Below are 27020 nucleotides of genomic sequence, written 5' to 3'. Positions count from 1 at the left end.
GATGCCTCGTGGGGCGGCACCCTTCTTCTTCTTTCTCCCTGCGCAGGCGTGTGCGGAGAAATCCAGTCTGCCCTTTTCCCCTCCCCCGACAGCAGCAACAGCCAGGCGTGGGTGGAAAAATCCAGTCTGCCCTTTTCCCTTCCCCCGACAGCAGCAACAGCCAGTCGTGGGCGGGAAACTCAAGTCTGCCCTCTACCCCAGCAACAGCAGCCACCAATCACTAAGCCCTGCCACTTCCCCCAGCAACAGCAATAGCCAATCCCTAATCACCACCCCTCCCCCGTCCAGTACCGCCCACTGACCTTTCTCTGGCAACCAATCAGAACAGGCGTGGCTTTGACCAATCAGCCTTCCCCAGCCCCTATAAAACTGTTGCCTCTCCCTCAATAAAGTTGGACCTGCGTGTTTACTTCATCTCCGCGGTAGTTCTTCTGCCGTGCAACCTCCAGTCCTGAGAGCCCCCGACAAGGGCCTGGCCTCCCTTGTCCCCAGTTCGTCGCCTGCTTCTCCGGGCGACCCCTTCGTCGCCGGCTTCGCCGGGCGACCCCGTCAGCCGAACCGCGCAACCCCTGTGAGACCGATCCCTCATCTGCTGCCGGACCGACCCCTCGTCCCAAGCGGGACCGACCCCTCGTCCAGAGCTGGACCGACCCCTCGTCCGCAGCCAGACCCCACCTCTACCGACCGAGCAAACCGTCGCATCCCAGTACATGGGACAGAAGCATCCACCCTCTTCAACTGCTGGGGCAAACTCGTGTTCTCTGTACGCATGAGTAGAGTTCCTCTCTTGGCCAAGGGGATGTCCTTATTCCAGATCTTAGCTTCCATGGTTTCCCCTTAAAGCTCTTTCTCCTTCTATATCTTCTTTCCATGTTCTTGTTATTCTAGGCTGACAGTGGTTTTGTTTATACAGCTCTCTCAAAAAGTCTGTTGTTTTAACATACAGGAAGTAGGGGTCCAAGCCATCAGACAGTAAGACTTTCCACAAGTCCTAGATAACTGCATCTTCACTCTTGATTTACCAGTTCCAGGTTTAGTAAAGTCTTCCAGTGGGGTGCTTTCATCTGGGAGCTTGATTTCCAGAGTCTTGGAATTTCCAGAATCAGTTTATCTTTCCTTTGTGCCTGACAGTTCAGTCCTCAGCATATCTCTCTTATCTAGCATTTTGCTATAAGCTGCAAGCAGAAGCCAAGCTGAATTCTTCAGGTTTACTTTGGAAATTTCTTCAGCTAAATGCCCAGGCTTGCCATTTCCAAATTCTACCTTCCATAAAACACCAGGAGTTAATCTTGTTAAGTTCTCTGCAACTTTAAAACAAGGATAGCTTTTCCTCTAGCTTCCAATAATAGTTTCATCATTAACTTCTAAGGCATCATAAAAAGTCTATTTAGCATCCATCTCACAATAATTTCTTTCTAAGACCTTATCAAAAGTAACTTTAGCCTCCATAGTACTACCAACAGCCTCTGCAAAGCAATTTAGGTCATTTCCATCAAGCATCTCACAATTCTTCCAAAAAAAATGCCCCTTACTCATTTATAAAACCATTCCTGAATTTTTGTAATTGCAAAAGCACTTCTCCACTCCTCAGTACCAAATTCTGTATTAGTCCGCCAAAGGGGTGCTGATGCAAAATACCAGAAATTGGTTGATTTTTATAAAGGGTATTTATTTGGGGTAGGAGCTTACAGATACCACACCATAAAATATAAGTTACTTCCCTCACCAACATAACATAAAACATAAGTTACTTCCCTCACATGTTGGAACAAGATGACTATGAATGTCTGCAAGGGTTCAGGCTTCCTGGGTTCATCTGGGCTCAGTTCCTCTGTTTTCTCCACAAGGTCAGCTGTAGACTATGAGGCTCTCAAGGCGTTGCCTCTCTCCACAAGGTCAGCTATGGACTATCAGGCAAACAACTGTCTCTTTACCTGTGGCTCCAGTTTAAGACTTCAGTATCAAACTCCAACATCAAAACTCCAACATTAAGAACCCCCAACTCTGTCCTTTGCCATGCCTTTTATCTGTGAGTCCCCACCAATCAAAGGGTGGGGACTCAATGTCTTACTGGCACAAGCGGTTTACATAATTACTTTGATCAAGTAAATATATAAATCCAATATCACCTAATATGCCCAGAGGAAAAGATCAGTTTACAAACATAATCCAATATTTATTTTTGGAATTCATCAATAATATCAAACTACTACAACATGACTAGAATATTTTTCATCCGTAAAATGGAATGAAGTCCTGATGTATGTGAAAACATGGATGAACCTTGAAATCATCATGTTGAGTGTAATAAGGTAGACACAAAAGGACAATTATTGTATGATCTCACTACTTTGAAACAATTAGAACAAGCAAACTCATAAAGTCACAATCTAGATTATAGGTAGGGATAAGGAATAAGGAGTTAAGGCATAAAATATACCAGGTTCCTATTTGTAATGAAGGAATTGTTTTGGTAATGGATAGGTGGTGATGGTAGCACAACATTGTGAATACAATTAACACTACTTAAATATACAAATCTGAATATGATTACAAGGGAAAATTTTAGGTTGTATGTATGGTAAAACAATAATTTTTTTAACAAAATCTACACCCCACAGCAAACCTTAAGTTAAACCATGAACTTTAGTTAATAGTACAATAATAAAAGTTTGCTATCATCAATTGTAACACATTTTTCCACACAAATACAAGGCATTGGTGATAGGATGAAATATGGGAATCCTGCATTTTATGCACAATTGTTCTGTTAGCTCATAATTTCTCTAATCAAGGAAAAGAATAGTGTGCATATGACCTATCGAGGTAAAATGTATTTGGAAAGAATATTACAGAAAGAATAAGTGGCATATAGCATAAAGTTTTGAAACAACATTTACAGAGAACTATCAATTGGTTATTGTTTCTGGAATTTAGAGTCGTGGCATATAAATTATAGGTAGGCAATTATACTTAAGACACAGTTTCTGGTTGCAAGAGACCAAAAGCAACATGCTAAGGAATTAGAACCTTAATCTGTAGATTAAGAGAAATCATTACATGGACATTTTGAATAGATCATAAAAGTGAGAAAGATAAATTTCAGAGTAGCAAGATTGAAGGTAATAATACTAGTGTGGATGACTATGTAAAGTGCAGGTCTTGATACTGAGAGTCTAAATAAGGCAGGGCAGCAGAGATGAACACAGGAGGACATAGTCAAAGCATATTAAGAAGATCAAAAATGTCAACAAATTATACTGACTGTACATAGCAAAGAGAGAGAGACTTTTGGTGTAGATACCTAGATGCATGGCAGGATTATCAACTAAGGTAAGTGAATAAAATAAAAAGAAGCAGACTTGAAGCAGATAACTCCAGCTTTAGATTTGTTGCAGCAGAAGAAAAGATAGCCAGAAAGAAGGTGGATTTCTATTTAAAAAGAAGAAAAGTCTAATTTAGGAGTCAATACATAAGGTGATTAAAATGATAAGCATGATTGAGATCTCACAAGAAGAAACTAGAAATAAGCAGACAAGAGATTTAGGGAATAAAAAGGCTAAAGAGCACCAAGGAACACTGTCTCAGGAGAGGAGGGAACCCATAAGGAAAGAAGTTATAGAAGCCAGAGGAAAGTGGGAGTCTCAAGGATGGAGTGGTCAAAATTGATACAGCAGCAGCCATCTCCTATAAAGTAAGAACTGGAAACTTTGCTTTACAATTTAGTGATTTTGGTGTCATTGGGTATCTTTGGGTTTGGAAGCCATGCAATGCACCAGGCACCAGAATAGAAATAGGGAAAAGCAAACAGTATATAGAGACTCATTTTTAAAGTATGTGCATGATACATAAACATATATAATCACGGGATTCCACTCTCACCTCCACCTTACCCAAGAAGTGACATGTACACTTGTTTTTGTTTTTAAATGAGAGACATTGAACATGTTCACAGGTAAGAGGAAGGAGACTTTAGAAACACTGATGGTATAGAGAAACCAGGAATAATTAAGAACCAGTGGAAAGAGAGGCAATCGGTTCAAGAGAAAAGTAGAGGAATTTGCCTTACACAGGAGGAAGGCCACCAAAGAGCCTTTCTGAAAGAGCAGGGAAGGAAAAATTGATCCGTGCTTAGGAGGATGCATTTATTGGGGTCACCTATTTGAATTTAGTTTGCAACTCCTGCTATGAATCTTGAAATAAATCAAAGCCACAAATCTTCATTTTACTACTTCCCAGTCTGCTCTCAAGTATGTAAGCATGGGCATGTGAAATACCAGAGTAAAACTATCCTAACAAATGGAAAAGAACGGCATAAGCAAGCTAAAATTATAGGCTTAGATACAGTAGTAATATAAATCAGCCTTGTAATAAATATTAAGTATGTATTATGTGCCATGCACTGTGTAAGCATTCTAAGGCATAAGGTAATTATCTCCATTTATTATTCACAAAAATAAAATTAATTTACTCCTATTATTTATCCAAATACAGATGAGCAACTGAGCCTTAGAGATTTAAATAACTTACCCAGTATCTCACAGCTAATAAAATCATTAAAGGAAGATTATCACTTAGGTCTGTACAACTCCAAGCATGTGGTTTTAGCCACTCTAAAGCCCAATTCAATTTCCAATCCCCTACCACTCAACATGCAAAATTTTCTTGTATATATCAAGTATAAGCTACATAAAACTGCTGACTTCACCTCTCTTATATGTAACTATATAGGCACCTGTCATTTTCTTCAACTCAAAGTTGGCCTCTCATCTACTCACTACCCCAAAAACATAAGAGTAATTGTCTAGTGGTCAAGGTGGCTTTCATTGATTTATTAAGTACCCACATGAAGAAAAGACTCAGACACTAATGAATTCAGTAAAGAGGGGCCTTAACTAAATTGACCATACTTTTTTATCTCTAGTCCTTTCCCTTCTCTCTTTCCCACTACTCTGCCATGTCTATAAAATGGGAGAAGACTTTTGTTCAGGGCCCCTTGATTGAGACTATTTTCCCTGGAAGCCATCTAATTGACCCTTACCAAGTATCCTTCCATAGGGAAAATAGAACACAGGGAAGCCAACACTTCTCTCCTTTTTGGCTTTTTGCTTATATTGTCAACAGTAAATGAATAAAGACTTGGTTGTTACTTTCACTTTGACTCTTGGTCCTAATTCATCACCTCAACACATGCTGGCTCTTAGCAAAAAGGATCCATGTGCTAAGAGTCTGAAATTAAGAACTGGTACCAATCTATACAGTGCATTTTTTGATTGACCATCTATATAGAAAAAAAACAGTTATGTACCTAAAAATAAACTTAGCTGTTATATTCTTTTAATGAATTGAAAAAAATAGTAAATTAAATAATTTCTTTTTAAAATCCCAATGATAATATCAGCTGCCATTGAATGGAAAATTACTTAAAGGATGAGAGGATTTTGTTTCATAAAGTTTCAAGAGGATTTATTTGTTGTTTTAATTCCACAAAGCAGTGCAGTTAATTTCACTGATTTTTTTAAACTCCTGACTCAGTGTTTTTTCCTCTGCTTTTACTGGTTATAGGATTTGCTGAGGATTGGTTTCATTACAAGGATGACATTTATATATATAGAAACAAAGCTTCTTCCGCTATAAAGCCATATAATAATGTGTATAGTTTTGCACCACGGAATAAAATAGAGGATTGAAACCTTGTCTATTAGCTGGCGATGTGACAGAGAGGGATACTCTGATGTTTCAAATATGTTGGTTCAAGCAATGCTGTACAGGAAGAGCTGCACAGAGAAGTTACTCAATGGATACAGAAAGAAATGAAATTTGGGCTTAAGGAAATACTGTTCTTTCTCAAGAACTCTGAACATAGATTTAAAAAGAACAATTTTAATGGGTATACATTTCTTTCCTTTTATTCAATATTGTGGCTGGAGCCGCTTTTCCCCCTCCTTCTAGCTGGTTAACTTGACACTGTTGAATTTCTGGCAAGTCTATTTTTGAGAGGCCTCTTTCCTCTCAAACATCTTAAGTAAATAAAAGACTTTTTTTTATCTTCAACAATACAAGGTCTTAGATGTTTTAGTTGGTTCTGAAGGACTCTGGGACATCTCCTTCTCAGTCTTAATTTGAAAGGATAGGTTCTTTTCCTGGTTTAGCTTGTGTCTTCCCCTGATGAGAAAGAGTTCGGAAAAAAATGAGCTTTCAAGATTTTTTGATTCTTGTATATCTAAGTAGTTACTCATTTTGAAGGGCTTGTCATTCTCGGCATCTTGAAATTAATTTTCCAGAAAGCATCATGTCTCCACAATATTCAGCACGTTAATGTGCTATTTCTTTATTTTTGTCCCTTTATTAATTCTCCAAATTAGAAAAGAAAAACAACTATGTCTTTTCAAGCTGTAGAAACTACCTCCCTCTTTTGTTTTCACTGCTATTTTTAAAATTACAATTCCAGGGAAGCATTTTTGAGAATAGGTTTAAATAATTTGTTAGGTAAATTTTGGAAGTTACTTTTAATCCAAATGCACAATTCTTTTGTTTGCTCTCAGGACGAGATGATAGAGGCAACCTGAATAATGAAGGTAAATGTTGAGGAAACTTGCATTGCAATCACTTATCAGATAAACTTGAAATTTCCCAAGTGATGCAATTGTTCAAGTAAAATTATGCAGACGCCAATAATAGTCCTAGCCAACACTTTCAAGAGATGGCATACATTTATTAAATTATAAATCATCATATCAACTACAAACATTTATCTGAGATAATCTTATTCATATACCAGGATCCTTTACTGATGCTAATCTTCCTTAGAATTAGTTGTTAAATGAGCCCTATTTTATTCATTTCTAGACATAATTACATGTAGTTTAGTGTCATGTGCAGACTTTTGCAGTGTATGGACATTAAGTACCAATGAGAACAAATTGGTTGGTTTCTATTTAAATTTTGTGAGGCAATACTGTGGTTTATAAAAGGATTTCTAGGATAGCTACACATTTGGCTACATTTATTTTCTTGATAATTGTCCAATATAGGTTGATATTTGCTTGATACTCATGTCTGTCTTTCCTTTCATGCTTTCATTAAAACAATTTTGAAAAACATGTATTAATCTTAAAAAATAACACCACTAGAAAAAGAACAAAAGAAATAAGTAAAACACAGGCACTATTGATTTAAGACACGAAATTAAAAGAATTAAAGTTGTAACACCTGAATAAATGATAAGTAAGCTACTCTTGCATAAATAGTGAAATAGGGTATTGAAGCAATTTTATTTGCATAATAAAAGTCAAAATGTTGCTTTTACCTAAAATATTCAGATTATTAATAGCAAAATGTTTCTATATTGCATTATGCAAATAATTTTATCTTTATTTAAAATTAATCTTTAACTTTTTTTCCAACTCCATACCATGACTTTATTTGAAAACAGATATTGAGTCTGTTCTTGAGAAGGGAAACATGGTAGCATCTAGTTGTCTAAATATAACATAAAGTCTGGTTTGTAAGATAAAGTGTTGAAAATTAGAAATAATATTATTAGCTAATGAAAAATGCAACTTCATGGTAAATTACTTACTAAAGGATTAGTTAAGAGACCAGGAAGTTAATCCACCCATCTTTCCTGTGCATGAACTAGAAACCATATTGATTTCTAGAATAAAATATGGCTTCTTTGCAGGCTCTGAGGAAAATGGACTTCAGAGAACTTCCTATGCTGACAGAAGGCAAAGTCCTTTGGGGGAGTGGATGTAGTTCAAGTGGTTGAACTCCTGTCTCCTAAAATCAACTCAGGGAAGCCAAAGTGCCTCTGGTTGAGCTCCGACTTCCCACATAACAAGGTCCCAGGTTCAATCCGCCCTGGTACCTCAACAACAACAACAAAAAAGATCCTTTGCCTGGATTGGTAGGAATCGTGATCCTCTTTTTCCTGGTATCTTGACTTTCTACCTCTCTTTAACTCCTGCTTGTCTCCTGGTTCCAAAATTGTTGTTGGGCCTTGGACTACTAATGTTATGCATTCCTTAAGGGAATGCAGTCTTGAACCTCTTTTTCTCCTCCACATTCACCACCTAATTCAGTGCATACAAGCCTTTGTATATTATTCATCAACTTGTGTAATATCTTTCAACAATGTCTCTTACAGAGTTGGAGGGCCTGGTCTTCTTGCCTTATAGCACAACAGTACTTTATGCCTACACCACCACCTAGAAATGCTCTTCGTACCATTTACAGCAGGCTTCCCAATAACCATATTTGGTCTATTTTTCCCAGTTGGCAATGAACAAAAGTATTGTTTTAAATATTTATGCCTGACTTCAGTTAGCTATCCTTGAGGGGCTCTTGTGATTAAAAAACATGTTGTACTATGTCCAAACTATTTGTAGACATTTATCAGAATTCATGAGCCAGCATTTGCATGACTTTGAGATTTTGGATACTCAGACTGGAAAATGCATATTTAATGATCCTTATCAACTAAAATTGTAACTAATTAGAGTTTAAAGAGGTAGTGCAGTGACTATATACCTCATTGCACTAGTAATACTGATCTCACCATGTGAAAAAGCTTGGGACTGAATCCTTGAATTTCTAGAAAGGTCAGAAGGGAAAAGAAAACCATCCAAAATTCTAGAAAGTCACCTAGGTAGACATGAATGTGCAAATATCATAAAAATAATTATTATCTCCCTCTCTCATAAAATATGGAAACCAAAATAAAATAAAATTGGGTGGACAAAGGATTGTTGAAGGTCTTACAGATTTGAACAAGTTCCAAAAACAGCTCTTCAGATATATACTAAATAATCTGTCTTGATTCTTTTTAGCAGCTCTAGAACTTTGCACAGGGTTGTGACAACTAACATGGGCACTGGTAGTGAATACTTTAATTGATCCCACATTTAGAGCCAGCAGTTAATCTAATTCTAATACATTATTCTTTTTAAAAATGATATTTTGAAGAAGCATTACTTTCCTAATGAAGAAATTCAGACTAATGCTATGATAACTTTCCTTGAGGAGTATTTAGACCATGAAACACAAGAAAGTTTTACCACAAGCTTGTCAACACTCTCAGACCTTTTACTCACAAAACACAAGTGATAGATTTGATAAGAACAAGGTCCATTTTTAAAGCTTTCTTTTATTTATCTAATGTGTTTCATATATAAGGAGGAAACATCATCATAACATATATAATTGACAATATAATTCAGTATGGTATATATCAAAAATTAAAAGTTAGAGTATAGCACAGATATATGTATTTACATACAAGTATTTATACTAACTTCTAATTAGCTCTCTGTTACATTTTATTATCTTATCATCTTCAATAGGCATAAAATCAGCATCTGCAGCCCTATTCATAATGAAAATTTTATAATCCCACTATGAAATAAGAAAAGGGAACCTCTGGAACAAGCTACTATATATATGAGGTGCCACTTTTCTGACATTTGCCATTGCTCCAATCACTGCAGTCATTAAACCCCTCCAATTCTATACATAAGCTTTGTTGTGATGATGGGCTGCAGACAAGATAGAATGTACACTGTGTAATTAATTTGTGTGCCCTTCAAGTGATATACTTGTGTATTATTCTCCTGCTTCCCTCCCAAACAACACTCAGAATCATTCCCACATATCATACAATGAGGTTGAGGTGAACTATTCTAAGGATAACATCCCAAAATGGAGAGGCACAGATGTAGCAGCACTCCTCAAGTAACTGCATTCCACCATGAACACTTCCCAATCCAACTAGAATCTGTGTAGGCAGTTTCACATATGTATTTATGTTATATGAGTGAGCTATTCCAAACTGCTTGTTGTTTTAGCTTTATTTTCTCCCTAAGGACAAAGAGTTGCTTGAGTCTTGGAGATGTCCAGATGGACAGCACAATGGTGTGCTGATACCATTTGTGCAGTGAATGGAAGAGATAATTTCAGTGATCTCCCTATTCTCAAGGGATCCAGACTTCCATCTGTTGGGAATGGCCAAATTCAACACTAATAGTCCAGTTTAGACATTCATTTACAGAACACTCTCACTAGTTTCTTGTTTTATATCACAATTTAGAGCACCATTTTTGCAATGCATTCAGGTCACAATAAGAAACAAACATCAGAAGTGTTCATTTAAGGATAACATTTTTGTTCTCCCAGAAAAGTGCAGGAAAAGAGGCACACTGTGCTTAAGTGCTTTGCTTAGGTAATAAATCAAGAGCACAGTAAGGAAGCAGACACATGCTTTCTAGTTCTCATCTATGACAATGCCAAGCAGTCACACAAAAGAAAAGTTTTATTACTCTTGACAGCAGCCAAGTTAAATAAGACAAAGCAAGCGTCTATGGCTTATGTTTTTACCATTACCAGCACCTCTTCCTCCATTGTTTTAAACAGTATCATTTGATAGTCATCAACTCCTTAAAAGCCACCCATCTTTTTCTAGAAAGGTGATTGTCTATTATCTTCTACAAACAAGTCTTTGTTCAGTCTGTCTAGGCTGGCATTAAGGAGGAACAGTAGATCTCATTGCCAAAGTCCTGATTGTGAAAGTTGTTGTTGAGAAGAGCCATCAGTGAACTCTGTCAGTTCACTTGAAAGAGAATCTTTGTGTGAGCTGATGTACTATATCACTGTGAAATAGGACTGAGGATGAAAAAAGGTCTAGTTGGAATACCCACTCATTGGAAGTTTGGCGTTGAAAGTAAAAGAGGTTTATTTTCTGACAGCTGGAATTTATCCACCTTAATAACTAATGCAAGGTGCTTATCTTTTTCTCACTTCTCAGAGTTAGGAGTTTGCTGAAAATGAAGAAAATCAGATTTTGAAGGAGTTGTTCCTTGGTTCTGCTAAACACAGCTCCTTTTTGAAATGGAATCGGGTGAAGAACAATTCTCCTAGTGGGAGTAACCATCACCATGATTCATAACCTCTATATGAATAAAGTCAGTAAGACTGAGAAGAGAGAAACTATACAATCAGAAGGACAGCTATAAAGGAAAATTTTCCCCAATCACTTGAGCTGCAGGGAACTTACTTTTATGCCCTTCTAGGTAGACCTGAATAAAATTTCTTTTATCAACAGTTCCATTTGACTACTAACGAGAGTATATATTGGAATCATTATTTACAATTCACCTGCTGATTAGGCCCTCATTCAAATGGAATTATGTCTACCAAGGACAGAACAGACAGCATTCAGTGAAGAGTTCAGATTCTGGGAACAGGTTGCCTATGCATTCAGCTCCCTGGTCTACCTAGTCTACACTTACAGTCAATTTAACCTTAGCACATTATTTCCTCCCTCTGTATTAGTCATTTCATAGAACTCCTCTGAGGTATAAATAAGTTATTGCACACAGGGACTTAGAATTGTGTCTCTGTCTCTGTTTACTACCCTGCCCCTATTACCAGCTTAAAATATTCTGTTTATAAGAGGCACTCAACATGTTTCTTACATAATTTGATTCATACTTATTGAGAATGTACTATTTTCTAAACCCTAGAAAGCCTAGAGTGACTTTGTTGTCAGACAGCCTGGGTTCAAATATGGGTTTAGCTACTTGGTCTACATAACTTTTTAAAGTGTCAGCTCTGTTTTGTGTTAAATTAGGAGAACATTGCCTAACTCCATTGTTGTGTGGTTTAAATGCGATATCAATCAGTGTGTGGTTTTTTTATGCCTGAGGACCTAAATAAAATTAGCTCAATAGGCCGATTTCATACCCCTAGAATTTCAAAATCATTTCCAAAATGGCTGAGAAATGGGAAGAAGAAAACTTTCCTTCCTGTGGTCTCTTCTGCCTCTTGGATGATTGCTACCAAATATATATTGTCACAGTTTTATAAATAAGACAAATAAAACTCTGTCTACGCAGTGTTCCTGGGTATCATAGAATTTGCTGAAGATCTGCCAGTTATCAAATGGAGACTACATTTAGTATCCTAAGTCAAGCACATACAAAATCCACATCTTACATTCCTGTTCTCTACTTTTTTTTTTTTTTTGGCTTTTGTTTTTAAATCTCTCCTGGTCCTTTCATGACTCTTCTGTCTCCCATGCAGATTTCAGCCTCATGTCATACAGCTGATGGTTTTCTCCGCCCTCCAAGATTGTCCTTAGAACAACAAATTCAGAGCCACTCAGCTGTGTCTCCCAAACTTCCATAGCCTAATCCATTAAATGTCCAATATACAAATGCCCTTTCATTTAACATCTTTCCATCTCAGAAAACAATCATCATTATAATTAGAACTTTAAGATAATTTTTGTATAATATTTATCTCATTAATATTAAACACATACTTTATGGTAGCTACATAGGAAAAGATAAGTGTAGGTATAGAAAGCTAAATAAGTAAATGCATCCTGCCCACATACCACGAAGAAGTCCTGGCTAGTAAGTCATAATATGTTAGCTATATAGTCAAGAGTTTACGTGTACATGTGTCTGTGTAGGTAAACATGTGGCCACACATACAAGCAATCCTCTTTAATTCTTAGATTCCATATGCTACTGCTTCTTCACATGGGAAGACTAAAAAGAAACAAAATGCTCTACATTTTTTCAGTATACAAATCCTTGAATTTGGTAGTCGCAGTCTACAAGAAGGTAATAAAGAATAGAGCCAGTATTTAACGTGACTTTTCACAGCACATGCAATATTGATTTATATTATTCATTTCTTAAGCAGCTTCATGAAAGTATGTAATAAGTTTGCAAACAGCCCCCTGTCCTGAATCTAGTTATTGATATATAACGTATGTATAAATGATATTTAATATATATACATATTCACGAATTGAATCTAAAATGAATTTGACAAAAGGCTTTCACAAATGTATTTACTCAAGAAGTTCAGATGAGATTTGGCTCCCTTTGGTTTAATTCTCCAGCAAACATTTATCCAGATGCATACACTCCACCCTGTCACAGGAAGGAACTAGTAATTGTTTCTGTGTACTGATATGCTCTTATAATTAAAGCTTAGGGAATGTGGGTAAAAAGCTGCTTGGTGTATCTAATTAATGTTAGTAGGAAATTTAAAGTCAAGCAAGCTTTGTGAGTAGTATTTAGTGTTTAATACAAAGAAACCCAGGTGTTTAGAAATTTATTCCTGAAGAAAGTAGAGATTTGCTATATTCAGAAAGAATATCAGGCCATCAGTTTGCAAATTCTTTCCAAAGTACACAGAATCTTGGATGCTGAGTGAATAGGACTATGATTTCATAAGTCAATGAATTAATCAACCAAACTAGAATAATTTGTGTACCTATGCTTCAACCTAACATTCAGTTCTTAATCCTGAGAATAAGGAGGAAATTGAAGAACTACAAGAAACAATTTCTAGTCTGGGAGATGGGGCTATGGAAAAAAGAATAGTCAAGGTAAAGAACGAGAAATTATACAAAACTAGGTGCTGGAATGTGGTACTAGCTACAGAATATGATAGGAGTTCAGAAAGGGACAACAAAGTGAGAGACAAAGACATCAAGGAAAGTTTCCTGAGCAACACGCAGCTTCAAGGATGGGAGCCAACACGAAGGTGCTGCCAGCAGTCAAATTTAAAGTAATGCAAACAACAATAAGAAAAGGATTATAAACCACAGAATAAAATAAGAATCCATCAGCTCATACTAACAATTAAGCAACTGAAGAAATAAAAATGTGAGAGAGAAAGGACAGTGCTTTTTAATGGTGGAATTCCAGTTGAAAATGTGGAAAAAATTATGGCAATTAAAACATATCAATTTGAAACTACATCAGTGATAACTGCTGCAGTCAAGAATCACCTTTGGTTTCTAAAATTAGAGGGCAAAATCATGGGGAGAAATAGGTTATTTGCATTATCTCAAAGTAACTCCCCACAAGGCACTTAATTACAAAAGAGGAAATAATAACTGATATTAGAAAACCTTGGCAGATACCACCTTAATCAAATGATAAGAGTTAAAATCAATAGCAAAATGGGGCGGCGGACTTGGCCCAGTGGTTAGGGCGTCCGTCTACCACATGGGAGGTCCACAGTTCAAACCCTGGGCCTCCTTGACCTGTGTGGAGCTGGCCCATGTGCAGTGCTGATGCACGCAAGGAGTGCCCTGCCACGCAGGGGTGTTCCCTGCATAGGGGAGCCCCACGCACAAGGAGTGTGCACCGTCAACAGAAGCGGACAAAGAAGACACAGCAAATAGACACAGAGAACAGACAACTGGGGTGGGCCGGGAAGGGGAGAGAAATAAATAAATAAATCTTAAAAAAAAAAATAGCAAAATGGTATATGAACATCATGTAAATCCTCATATGATATACTGAGGCCACAACTTCACTTCTGCCATATTCTTGACAGCAATACATAACATCAAACTAATAAGAAGAAAACATCAGACAAATTCAAACTGATGGGCATTCTACAAAATATCTGGCCAGTGCTCTTCAAAAGTGTCAAGTTTCTGAAATAGGAAAAAAGACAATGAGGAGAATAAGGAAAATGACAACTAAATAAAATATGGTGTCCTGGATTGTATTCCGAAAAAAAACAACAACATTAATAGGACTATTGGCAAATTTCAAATGGTTTAGATAATTGTACTTTGGTTATATAAGATGTCATTAGAGGAAGGATATTCCCTTAATGGTGAAGGATATTTAGGGTCCTCTTCTTGCAACTTTTTTAAAGAATAAGTTTTTCAAACTAAAATAAATAAATAAAATTGTGAATAAAATCCAGGGCAAAAAAGTGGCAAGATCAGGCAAGACAGGAGAAAGCATCCCTTGCCACATAAGGGACAGTCTTGAGGTGGGGAAGCAAAGCCCAACTGACTGGGTCTGTGTTCTAGGAGTGGGGGGATCACTGGAGCCTGCAGAGAGTGCTGCTGGGTTAGAAAAGGCCAATTTGTCTGGCAGGAAAATACGGGATGGAGTCTGCTTAGGCAGACTCTTCCTGTCAAATGATTCTAATCCCCTTCTAGGGCAGTGGCAGATGGAAGACTGAACAGAGGACTTGTCAATGTTTCTGTCTATTCTGGGGTGCTATTATCTCTAGTATTCCCATTCCTTCTTCCTTAGAGGCAGAGTTGAGGTCTGGGGTAGGAAGGAAGATACACATTGAAAATACTGTCAGAAAAGTACTACTTGGAAAATACAGATGACTATAGTGTTTAGGAAACAAATATAAGTAACCCAAGTACAAGACTGATAAAAATTGTGTATGTTAAACCAACGGAGGAACATAAGGCCAGAACCCTCAGACTGTAGGTAGTAACAATAAACCATACTCTTAAAGAATTAGTGAATAAGAAGAAACTATAAAACCATTCTCTATGCTCAGGACTGGTCAGATTCCTTCTAGATCACATTTCAAGGTCTAGATTACAGAGTAAACATAAATGCAAAGAATCAAAGGATTAAAAGAGGCACGTCATTAAGACAATTAGAGAGCTCAAAAATAATTGTAAATAACAAATAACAAGAGGTCCTAAGAAAATGAAGTTTGAAAAAAATTGAAAAGAAGGGGTTAAATACAGGTGTCACCACAATAAAAACTCATTAATTCTAGTTCTACAAATGGAATTGGTAACCACTTACCATAGATTGGTATTTAGCTTTATATTATCTCGAAAGAAATATTTTGCAAAGCAAATTAACAATGTAAACAAAAGGCACTTTTTAAAAGATTTTTATGCATAGACCCTGTGCAAAAAGGAAGTAATACTCAAACTTTGTTGCTGACTTACTAAAAGCTAAGCTTTAGTTTATTTTAAAAGATAGTTATGTGGAGGCTTAAATCTCAATGTTTAAAATCTCAACATTTCTTTACCATTCATGAAACAGTGAGGAAATAAAACCTTTGTGAACCAATTTAAGCTTATTTTCTCTTGCTTGTCTGCCCCTATGGAGACTACACACTGCAAGTTAAACATAGATATGGCCACACAAAATAGACACAGGGATTTGGAGGGTATAAGTGTGGGAGTGGGGGAGAGGCTGGGGATCTGTACAAGAAGCAGGTGGCCTGTTCTTTCTAAATACATAAGAGAAAATATTCTTATACTCAAGTAATAATTGAGACTCCAGGAAGGTCTACAAGAAGTGAAGGAGGGAAAGAAAAAAAGAAAGACAAGAACAGTAAAGACAAATGGCCTCTATCCAAGATTATATACCAAACTGGAAAAGGATTATCTCACACACATATGCAAAAGGTACAAAATGTTTTGGGTTTTATTTTAGTTTTTATTTCTCCCACTTCCTAACTTTGCCAAACCTTTCCCTGCTCTCACAAAAATGAGGTGGTACTCACAACCAGCTTTTTTAGCAGCCCAGACTCCCCCCCACCCCACCCCCACTTCTTATAGTTCCTTGAGGGGAGAGTAAATCATTCCAGCCTGGCCCAGCCCTACTTCCCCTTGGCCCAGTTCCCTCGCAGACCTCCAACAAGTGCATGCAAGCCAGGGCTTTCACTTCTGAAGCGATTCTCCCTGACATTGCACTGATGAGAGAGTCCCTGCAAATCCAAACACCCCACCCCCTGTACTCATATCCCCAAAGCTTCAGAAGAACAATACATAAAATCAAGTACAATACATAAAATCAAGTGTTTGGCAATGGATGGTGATGATAGTAACTCAACATTGTGAACTTAATTAAAAGCATTGAAATATATATTCAAATGTGGTTTAAAGGGGAAATATTAGGTTGTATATATGGCAGTGGAATAATTTTTTTAAAAACATCCATGAAACTGCACTACACAGTGAATCCTAAATTAAACCAAGTACTATAGTTAATAGTACAATTATAAAAATGTTTTTTATCAATTATAACAAATATACCACACCGGTGCAAGGTGTTAATAGGGTGGTATATTGGAACCCTGTATTTTATGCCTGACTATTCTGTAACCCCACAATTTTTCTAATAATTTTTTTTTTAATCAAGGTGCCTTAAAGTATAATTCCATTGTAGACTCTAAGCCAGTACTTGGGTTTATTTACTTATGATTTTTATAGGAGAAAACTCCAGAATGTGTTCCTAATACGCACACTATTCCATGGAGTTCTGACTCAGTTCTTGTCTCTTTTTTTCTCTCAGGTGTATCTGTTTGGAGTCTTGGTGCTAATGAAAACTCAAGAGGAGGCTTAAGCTATTCTTGACTTTTGCTCTTAGAGAGCAACAGACTTGTTAATTAGGGGTCTTTGCAATTGGTTGCCTCTAGGAACTACCTAAGAGCTAGTTTTATGAAGTGCATGCCTTCCCTGAACTAACGGGAATCTGGAGAGGTTCTACCAGGAGGAAAGACATAAATTATAACTGGCCTCTAAATAGAAGTGACACTACTATCACATAATATATTTCTCCAACTCCCAACCCAACCACCTCTAATAGTTTCAGGAACACTAGTAATTGGTATATTTTAGGTGGTCAGAGGAAGCTGCATCCATTGTGACCAATGAGTAATTTTATTGCTTGACAACTAAGTAAGATGAGGAATATGAATTACATGTATTTGGAAAATGGATATCAATGCATATATTTCTCAGGAACTTCTTAGTTGCAAGTGACAGAAGTCCCACTCAAACTGGCCCAGTTACATGAGATGGGGGGATTAGAAAGGTGATGGTTGGGAGTGGGGAAATATGCACTGCTTCCTGTGACTGATAAACCCATATATTGACTGCTATTGGGCATGTCCGTATCATATCAAATGGCTTTGTCAACAATCTACTCCATCTCTCAGCTCCACTTTCCTCTTTGTTGACCTCATTCACAAACAGATTTCCCTAAGAAGTAACACAAATGGCTTCTATAATATCCAAGTTTACATCCTATATTTTAGCAGACACATAGGTAAAAGAATATCTCTTTCCATATGTCTATAGATCTAACAAAAATTCCCAGGTTTTAAATCTCAGAGGAAAAGCTCCTAGAAGATAATGAAGGAAGCACTTACAAGATCTTGTAGTAGGAAATGGTTCCAGATATTTTACACCAAAGCATGAGCAATGAAGGAAAAAAACTGATAAATGGGACTTCTTCAAAATTAAAAATTTTTGTGCTTCAAAGGATTTTGTCAAGAAAATGAAAAGGCAGCCTCCTAAATGAAAGAAAATATTTGGTAACCATTTATTCAATAATGACCTTATATCCAGCATGTATAAAGAAATCCTACACCTCAAAAAATAAAAAAAACAAACAAGCCATTTAAAAAGTGGGCAAGAGATTTGACTAGACACTTTTTCAGAGAGGAAGCACAAATAGCTAAAAAGCACATGAAAAGATGCTCAACATTGATAGCTATTAGGAAAATGCAAATCAAACTGCAATAAATATCACCTTAACCTATTAGACTGGCAGCTAGTAAAAGAATAGAACTACAAGGTTGGAGAAGATATGGAGAGAAGGGAACCCTCATTCACTGCTGGTGGGAATATAGAATAGTGTAGCTATTATGGAGAACAGTTTGGCAGTTCTTCAGGAAGCTAGCTATAGAACTGCCATATGATCCAACAATCCCACTGTCCTCACTATTGCCAAAAATTGGAAACAACCCAGGTATCCATCAACAGATGTATGAATAAGCAAATTGTGGTATATATATATGATGGAATATTACTCAGCTGTAAGAAAGAATGAAGTACTGACACATGGGACAACATGGTTCAATTTTGAAGACCTTATGTTGAGTGAAGTAAGCCAGTCACTAAAGGACAAACATTACACCTCGGTGATATGACCTAAACAAATTCAGCAGACTCACACAGCTAAAGTCTGGAAGATAGGTTATCAGGAGACAAAAAGGGAAAAGAGTGTGATAAGCCAATGGTCAATAGGAGCAAAACCTATGCTAAGGTGGAAGGAGGTGGTTGGGCAGTGGATGGGGGATGATAGTGATGCAGGTATGTGAATGGGTCAACAGTGCTGAAACATGAGGGTGATAAGAGTGGAGGGGTTGGGTTGGACTATCCATGGAACTGGGGGGAAGGCTGTAGAAAAGAACAGGTGAACTCTGAGGCTCTGTGGCTAAAACTACAATGGTGGGAATGTTCTGTTGGCAAAAAGTGAAGGTTTTGGTTACTTGGGCAGGGCATTACAAGTGGGGGAATATGCAGGAAAGGGTATACATGGACATGCTTCTGTGGAAAATGAAATTGGTCATCTTGTCATAGGTTATTATCTCAGTGGTTGGAGACCCACACAATAAACACGAAAATATTGAACCTCCATCCTGGGGAGTCCTGCTATGTTCTCAAATAGAGAGTCAAGAATCTCTTGACAGCAGAGATGATGCCTAATAAAAGAAAACATACCAGTAAGTCCAGTCCTCAATATTAATGCATGTAACTACAAACATTATTTTTCAAAAATTGAAACTTAGTGGCTACTATAGGTCCCCAGGGGAGGAGGGAAGGAAGAATAGATGGAATAAAAGGGCATTTTTAGGGCATTGGAATTGTTCTGCATGATCTTGCAATGATGGATACAGGTCATTTACATTTTGTCAAAACCTGTGTAAGTATCCATTGCAAAATGTGAACCATTGACCATGGTTTATAGCAATACTTCAATATTTGTTCATTAATTGTAAAAACTGTGCCATATTCATGTAATATAATATTAATAGGGGAAAATATGAGATGGAGAGGGGATACGGTATATGGGTATCCCCTACATTTTTATGTGACTTTTCTGTAATCTAAAGCTTCTTTGAAAATAAAGTGAAAAAAAATAAGATGCTGGGGAAACATACAGAAGAAATTGTCAATATACACAAAACATAACTGATCTTATTGTAATGAAAGACATAATGCAAAAACAAACATTTTTAATTTAGCTTTTGTTATTTTTATTTATTTTCTTTGACTTTGTTTTGGGGGAGTTTTTGGATTATGAGGTTGCAACTGTGACAGGGGAGAATCACTGGTGCCAGGAGTCAATGATGGGGGGATGTATGGGGAGGGCTGCACCTGGGGCATCCCTCTATGGAATATGAATGTGTTTGAGTGGTTATGGGGTGTTTTCTCAGTAGTAGGAGACCCATACAATAACCAAAAATATACTGAATTCCCATCCTGGGGAGACCTGCTGCATTCTCTAATGTAGTGGCAAGAATCTCTAGAGTATATGGGCTATGTCTAGCAAAGGAGGACAGACTAACATGCCAGGCACTTGATACTGATGCTGGTACATATGAACCTTGTTCTTGTGAAATTGAAACTTAGTCTAGTATTATATATTGCTTAAGGGTTACCTCCTGAAAGCCTCCTTGTTGCTCAAATATTGCTTCTGTCTAAGCTGCACTCAGCGCATAAACTCACTACCTCCCCACCAGAGGGATGTGACTCCCAGGGATGAGCCTCCCTGGTACCAAGTGATTATACCAAGTGCCAACAGGCAATGCATTTGGAAAAAGACCTTGGCCAAAAGAGGGAACTATTAAATACAAATGAGTTTTTATAGCTAAGAATTTCAAGGTGAGTCAGGAGGTCATTCCAGAGGTTATGCTTAAGTCCATCTCTGGAGGAACTCACTGACTGCCACAGTAAACAGTGCATCTAGCAGGGGTGCTTCTGAGGGCTCTAGAACATCTAGACACTATGGACAGGGCAGACAACCCCAGGAAATTGACATCCTGTCAGTGGGCCTTACCTTGGATTATATGATAACCTATCCTTCCCATGTATCAGAGTTAAACTCATTTATATTTTTCCTAAACATAGTTCTTATACCACATTTACTTGATCTTACAATTAGCACTAAAACTATTAAATATGTGTTACAGAGACTTAAATCTTTGGTTTATTCATATGTCATTTGAGCCCTGAATCTCAGCAGGTGGTAGCCAACATCTACTCTCCAGTTCATTGGACTTGTCCAATACAACTAACGAAAGGATGATGATAGACAATGCCCATTCCAAAAACCAGAGTATCACAATTGCAAGCAAGAAATTTCTATCCATCTGCCCCACAGAATCTAAGCCCCCCTCAATCGGAGTGGGCATCACCATCCCCAAATCCCCAATATTGAGGAATATAGACAATTATTCATTTGATCAAAACCCATGAAATTGTGTGGTGAAAGTCTAAACCATAATGTAAACTATAGACCATGGTTATCAGCAATGCTTTAATATGGGTTCACCAATTTTAACAAATGTACCCCATTAATGAAATATGTTGTTAATGGAGGAAGTTGTGGGAGGGAATATTTTGAGTATATGGGAATCTCCTATATTTTGCATGTAATATTTACATAATCTAAAACTTCTTTAAAAATAAAATAAAAAATAATTTTAAAAAAGGGTTGGGAAGGCACACTAAGGGGTATGGAGCTTTTATTTTTGGAATAATGAAATAATTCTAAATGTTTTTTTGTGTGAATGTACAGCATTGTGATTATACTAAAAGCCATTGATAATTCATTTAGAAAGATTGTAGGATATGTGAATATATCTCAATAAATAAATAAATAAATGTGCAGGGATAGCAAAAAAATAGCAGCTGTGTACAGCCAGGGGAACATAAAGCAATTGAGAGGTGAAGAATTTTTTGTTCGTTTTTGTTTAATATTATTATTATTATTATTATTATTATTATGGAAATAATGAAAATGCTCTAATGGTGATTGAAGTGATGAACACACAACTGTATGATATATCAAATACCACTGATTTTACTGAATTGGATGTTTTATTAATATGTATCAATAAAATTGACTTGTTAAATTTTTTTTAAATCAAATTTAAAAAGGGCAAACTTTATAATTCACTAAAATGTCTTCATCAAATAAAGTGCTACAGAAGTACTTAGTACTATTTTAATATTTTTATTTATGACCTAGGTCACAAACAAGGCTAGCTTTGAAATCTGAAAAAAAATGGCTTCTTTATTTTATATGTTTAGACAATATTCCATGCCTTTTACATAGTCTTTTACATAGTCTGGTTAAAGAAGCTTTATTTTAGGTATTAGTATGATCTATATTTTTAATGTTTCAAGCAATACAATTTATGAAATAAAATTGTGCTTTAAAAAAATCCCAAAGGACAACATATCCGCTCATATATTTGTGTGCATACAAACACACTTTCATACTCTGGCACACACACAGGCATACCATACAACCACCACCAGCATCAATGACAACAACAACACTGATTGTCCATATTTAAGTCACTTAAATCATATGCCAACCACTGTGGCCAAGGGTGGCTTGGTCTATTTGTAATAGCTGGCTCATGTGCCAACCTCTGGCATTTGTGGTGGCAGAGAGAGAGGCCATCTGTGTCATGTGACCTGAGAATGGGAAAAATCAAGGAGTAATCACTATAATAAAGGAAAATGGATGATGCAATGTGAAAAGTAAGATCTCTTCTAACCCAAAGATTTCAAGCTTCTGTCCCTCATAGCATATTTCAGTTGTTTTTTTCTAATACCATTATAAAATTCTCCCTATGATAAAATGCATACATAGATTTTTTAAAACTTTCTTCAGTGTGATGTTTGTATCAACCACTGTGGTGAAATATCATTCATTCTCAGAAATTGTAAAAAGATAACTGTTGATGGACAAATAAATAGCTATAGGAAGCTAATTGCAATAACTGAGAAACTTTCTGTATCAACTCGAGTTTATATGATTCTGAAACTGTATAAAAACTTTAGGAATCCAGTTCCCAAAATACAGAAGAAACATAAAGATTCTTCTGCTCAAAGCACCTAGAAATGCCAGATTAAAGGATGTTCACTTCTGGAATGGCACTGTCAGAAGGTCTGCAGACCTGCCTTTAGGAAGACAATCATAACTAGTGAAGTTTGTAAAAATATTTTTAAAATATGTGGAAAGTCAACAACACATTCCTAAATTACCAATGTGTCAAAGAAGAAATAACAAGAGAAGTAAGAAAATACTCAGAGGAGATTGAAAATAAATCCATTCCTGTGCATGTAAACCTATTGTAGATGGTACCAAAATATATAGAATACAGGTCTTAGGAGGAAACTTATAGTTTTAATTTAAAAATTTAATTTAATTTAATAAACTAACCCTCTGTCTTAAGAAACTTGAAAAAGAAAAGTAAACTAAGCCTAAAGTAAACAGAAAGAATGTAGTAATAAATATAAGTGGAAATAAATGAAATAGAGAATAGAAAAACAACAGAGAAAATCAATTAAATGAAAAGCTGATTCTTTGAAAACATAAACAAAATTGATAAAATTGGCTAGATTGATCAAGTTAAAAAGAGGGAACATTCAAATTACTAAAATGAGGAATGAAAGTGGGAGCATTACTACTGATCTTATAGAAATTGAAAGGATTATAAGGAATACTATGAAAAACTGTTTGCCAACATATTAGAACATTTAGATGAAATGCACAAATCCTAGAGTAGCTCCAAGTACCAAAACTGACTCAGGAAGAAATAGAATATCTGAATAGACCTATAACAACTAAGAAGTTGAATTAGTAAGCATAAAAAGAAAATACTAGTTTAGATGGCTACAGTGGGGAATTCTACAAAATAGTTCAATGAATATTAATTTATTCATTTAGAAGAGTATAATTCTTCTAAAACTCTTCCAAAAGAAAAAAGTGCAGAAACACCTATAAACTAACTCTGAGTCCATTATCATCTAGTACAAGACCAGACAAAGACATTATAAGTAAAGAAAAGTATAGATTAACATTTCCTATGACTGTAGATGCGAAATGTTCAGCAAAGTACCAGCAAACTGAATCTAGCAACACATAAAAAGTATTATGCCCCACGACCAAGGTTGGTTTAACATTCAAAAGTAAATTGACATAGCAGACTATTTCAATAAATAAAGGAATTAATCATGTAATTATCTTAATAATGCAGAGAAAATTTTTGAGAAAATTCAACTATCCTTCATGATAAAAACACTTAACAAACAAGGATTGAAATGGAATTTCCTAAACTTCATAAAAGGTATCAATGAAAAACACACAGCTAGCATACCACAATACTGAAACACAGAATGCTTTACACCTAGGATCAGAAATAAGGCAAGGATGTCTGCTTTCATCAGTTCTCTTGAATTTGTTACTAGATGTCCTATCCAGGGCATTTAGTCAAGAAAGAAAAGTAAAAGGCATTTATATTAGAAAGAATGAAGTCAAACTATCTCTATTTTCAGATTAGCTTAATGTAAATATCAATGGAATAGAATTAAGAATCCATAAATAAACACTCACAGTTCTGGTCAAGTAACTTTTGACAAGGGAGCCAAGATAATTCGATGCAGAAATAATAGAATTTTTACAAATATTGCTGGGACAACTGGATGTAAAACTGCCTACAAAAGAATGAAATCATACTCCTATTTCACACCATATACAAACATTAATGTGAAATGGATTGTGGTGGTTTGAGTCTTTTCTGGACCCCAGAAACTTATGTTCTTAAACTAATCCATTTCTGTGCCTATGAACCTATTGTAGGTGGGACTTTTTGATTAAAATACTTCAGTTAAGGGCCTTTGATTAGATTGCTTAACCCAGGGTGGGTCTTAATCCTCTTGCTGGTATCCTTTATGAAAGGAGGAATGAAAAGCCTCAAATACAGGAAAAAGCTGCAAAGACAGAGAGAAAACCCCAGATGCTGAGAGGAGGCTCCTGGATGACACAGGCTGGAAGCAGTGGAACACAGAGGCACTGACAGAAGCTCCCAAAGCTGAGAGAGAAAGCCACAAACAGAGCAGCCAGAAGCTGAAGTAGCAGAGAGGAAAAGGCAAGGATCAGCAGAGACACCATTGTGTCCTGTCATGTGGCAGGAGTTCAGGATCACTGGCAGCCAGCCTTCAGGGAGAGAGCTTTGCTTGATACTTTGATTTGGTCATTTTTTCTCAGTCTAAGAACTGTAAGCTTATAAATTAATAAATCTCCTTTGTAAAAGCTAATCCATTTGAGGAATATTGCATTGGCAGCCTTTAGCAAACTGAAACATGGATCAAAGACCTAAATATAAAAGCTAAAGCTACAAAACTTTTAGAAGAAAACATAGGCATAAATCTCTTTGACCTTGGATTAGACAATGATTTCTTAGATATGACACCAAAAGCACAAGCAACCAAAATGAATAAAGGGGACATCACCAAAATTAATACTTTCTTGTTCAAGGACATGACAAGAAAGTGAAAAGTCAACAATTATTAGCAATAATAAAATATTTGAGTTCTGAATTTAGGAGGCAAAATGAATACTAAACACAATAAATAAAAAATAAAACCATGAATAGACATATCAGAGTGAAACTGCAGAATGCCAAAGACCAAGAACTATTTTAAGAGGATTGCTAACAAAAGATAGCTTACCTAGAAAGGATAAAACTTATACTGAGAGCAGAACTCTCACCAGCAACAACTGAAGCCAGAAGCCAAATTAATATGTTCCATGAGCTGAGGGATAATAGTTGTCTCTGAGCCCTGTTCATTATTCAATAATGAGATCAAAATAAAATCACTTTTAGACAAATACAGAGTTTATCTGTATAATGTAGGGAAGCATCTACAGGACCTTGTAATAGGAAATGGCTCCATGAACTTCACACCCAAAGCACAAGAGGCAAAAGAACAAATAAATAAACGGGACTTCCTCAAAATAAAAGCCTTTTACACCTCAAGGAATTTGTCAAGAAAGTGAAAAAAGAGCCTACCTGATGGCAGAAAATATTTGGTAACCATATATCTGATAGGAGACTTATATCCTGCATATATAAAGAGCTCCTATATCTCAAAAATAAAAAGACAATCTATTTTAAAAATGGACAAACGACCTGAGCAGATGCTTCTCCAAAGAAGAAAAACAAATGCCTAAAAAGGACATGAAAAAATGATCAAAATCACTACTATTAGGGAAATGCAAATCAAAACTACAATGAGATACCATCTTACTCCCATAAGATTGGCAGCTATGAAAAAAACAGAAGACTACAAATGCTGGAGAGGATGTGGAGGAATGGAAACACTCATCTACTGCCAGCGGGAATGCAGAGGGATCTAGCCATTCTAGAGGACAGTTTGGCAGTTTCTCAAAAAGTTAGCTATAGATTTGCCATATGACCCAGCAATTCCACTGCTGAGTATATACCCAGAAGATGTGAAAATAAGGACGCAAATCAATATATGCACACCAATGTTCATAGCAGCATTATTCACTATTGCCAAAAGTTGGAATCAACCCAAATGCCCATCAAACAATGAATGGATAAATAAACTGTGGTATATACATACAATGGAATACTAGTCAGCTATAAGAAGAAATGCAGTACAAACACATGTGATAACACGCATGAATCTTGAGGACCTTATTTGAGTGAAGCAAGCCAGGCATTGAAGGACAAATACTACATGAGCTCTCTGATATGAGCCAAGCAAACCAAGCTGTCTCAGAGAAGTAGAGACGGGAAGATAGGCTTATAGGAATTGGGGGGTGGGGGGGGGGAGGAAGGTTGTGAGCTGATGCCTACTTGGGTGAAGTCTATGATAAGCTGGAGGTAAGTACTTGTACAGGGAAGGGTTAAGATGGGGGCATAGGAATACCTTTGGGTGGAGTTTTGCAGGCTTGAGGGGGGCTAGGGTTGGGATGATGCATCAGATGGCCCAAGGAATTGGGGGGAAGGATGGGGGTGATAGTGGAATATGGGAGAATGTCAGTTATGTGGTTGAAACTATAAGGTTGAGAAAACTCTTTAGAAAAATTTAATAAGGAAGGATTACGTGTTTAAGGTCCTTAAGACAGGACATCTGGCACAGGGGCAGGCTGCTAGGGAGTGTGTGAGTACATTTTGTCATAGTGTGTTAAGTAATTGGGTGGAGACCATACAATGAGTATGAAGGTGTACCCACATCCTGGGGAGACCTGATGTTCTCAAACAGAGAGAATTGTATCCCTCAAGAGAATCCGTGACTCCCAATGGGTTAGGGAAGGCTAGTATGTCAAATCCTCAGCATTGTTGCAAGTGTCTGTAAACCTGGTCCCTCAAGT

The sequence above is a fragment of the Dasypus novemcinctus genome, chromosome 2 (genome assembly GCF_030445035.2).
Source record: "Dasypus novemcinctus isolate mDasNov1 chromosome 2, mDasNov1.1.hap2, whole genome shotgun sequence".
Classification (NCBI taxonomy): Eukaryota; Metazoa; Chordata; class Mammalia; order Cingulata; family Dasypodidae; genus Dasypus; species Dasypus novemcinctus.
This window is presented reverse-complemented; position numbering follows the sequence as displayed.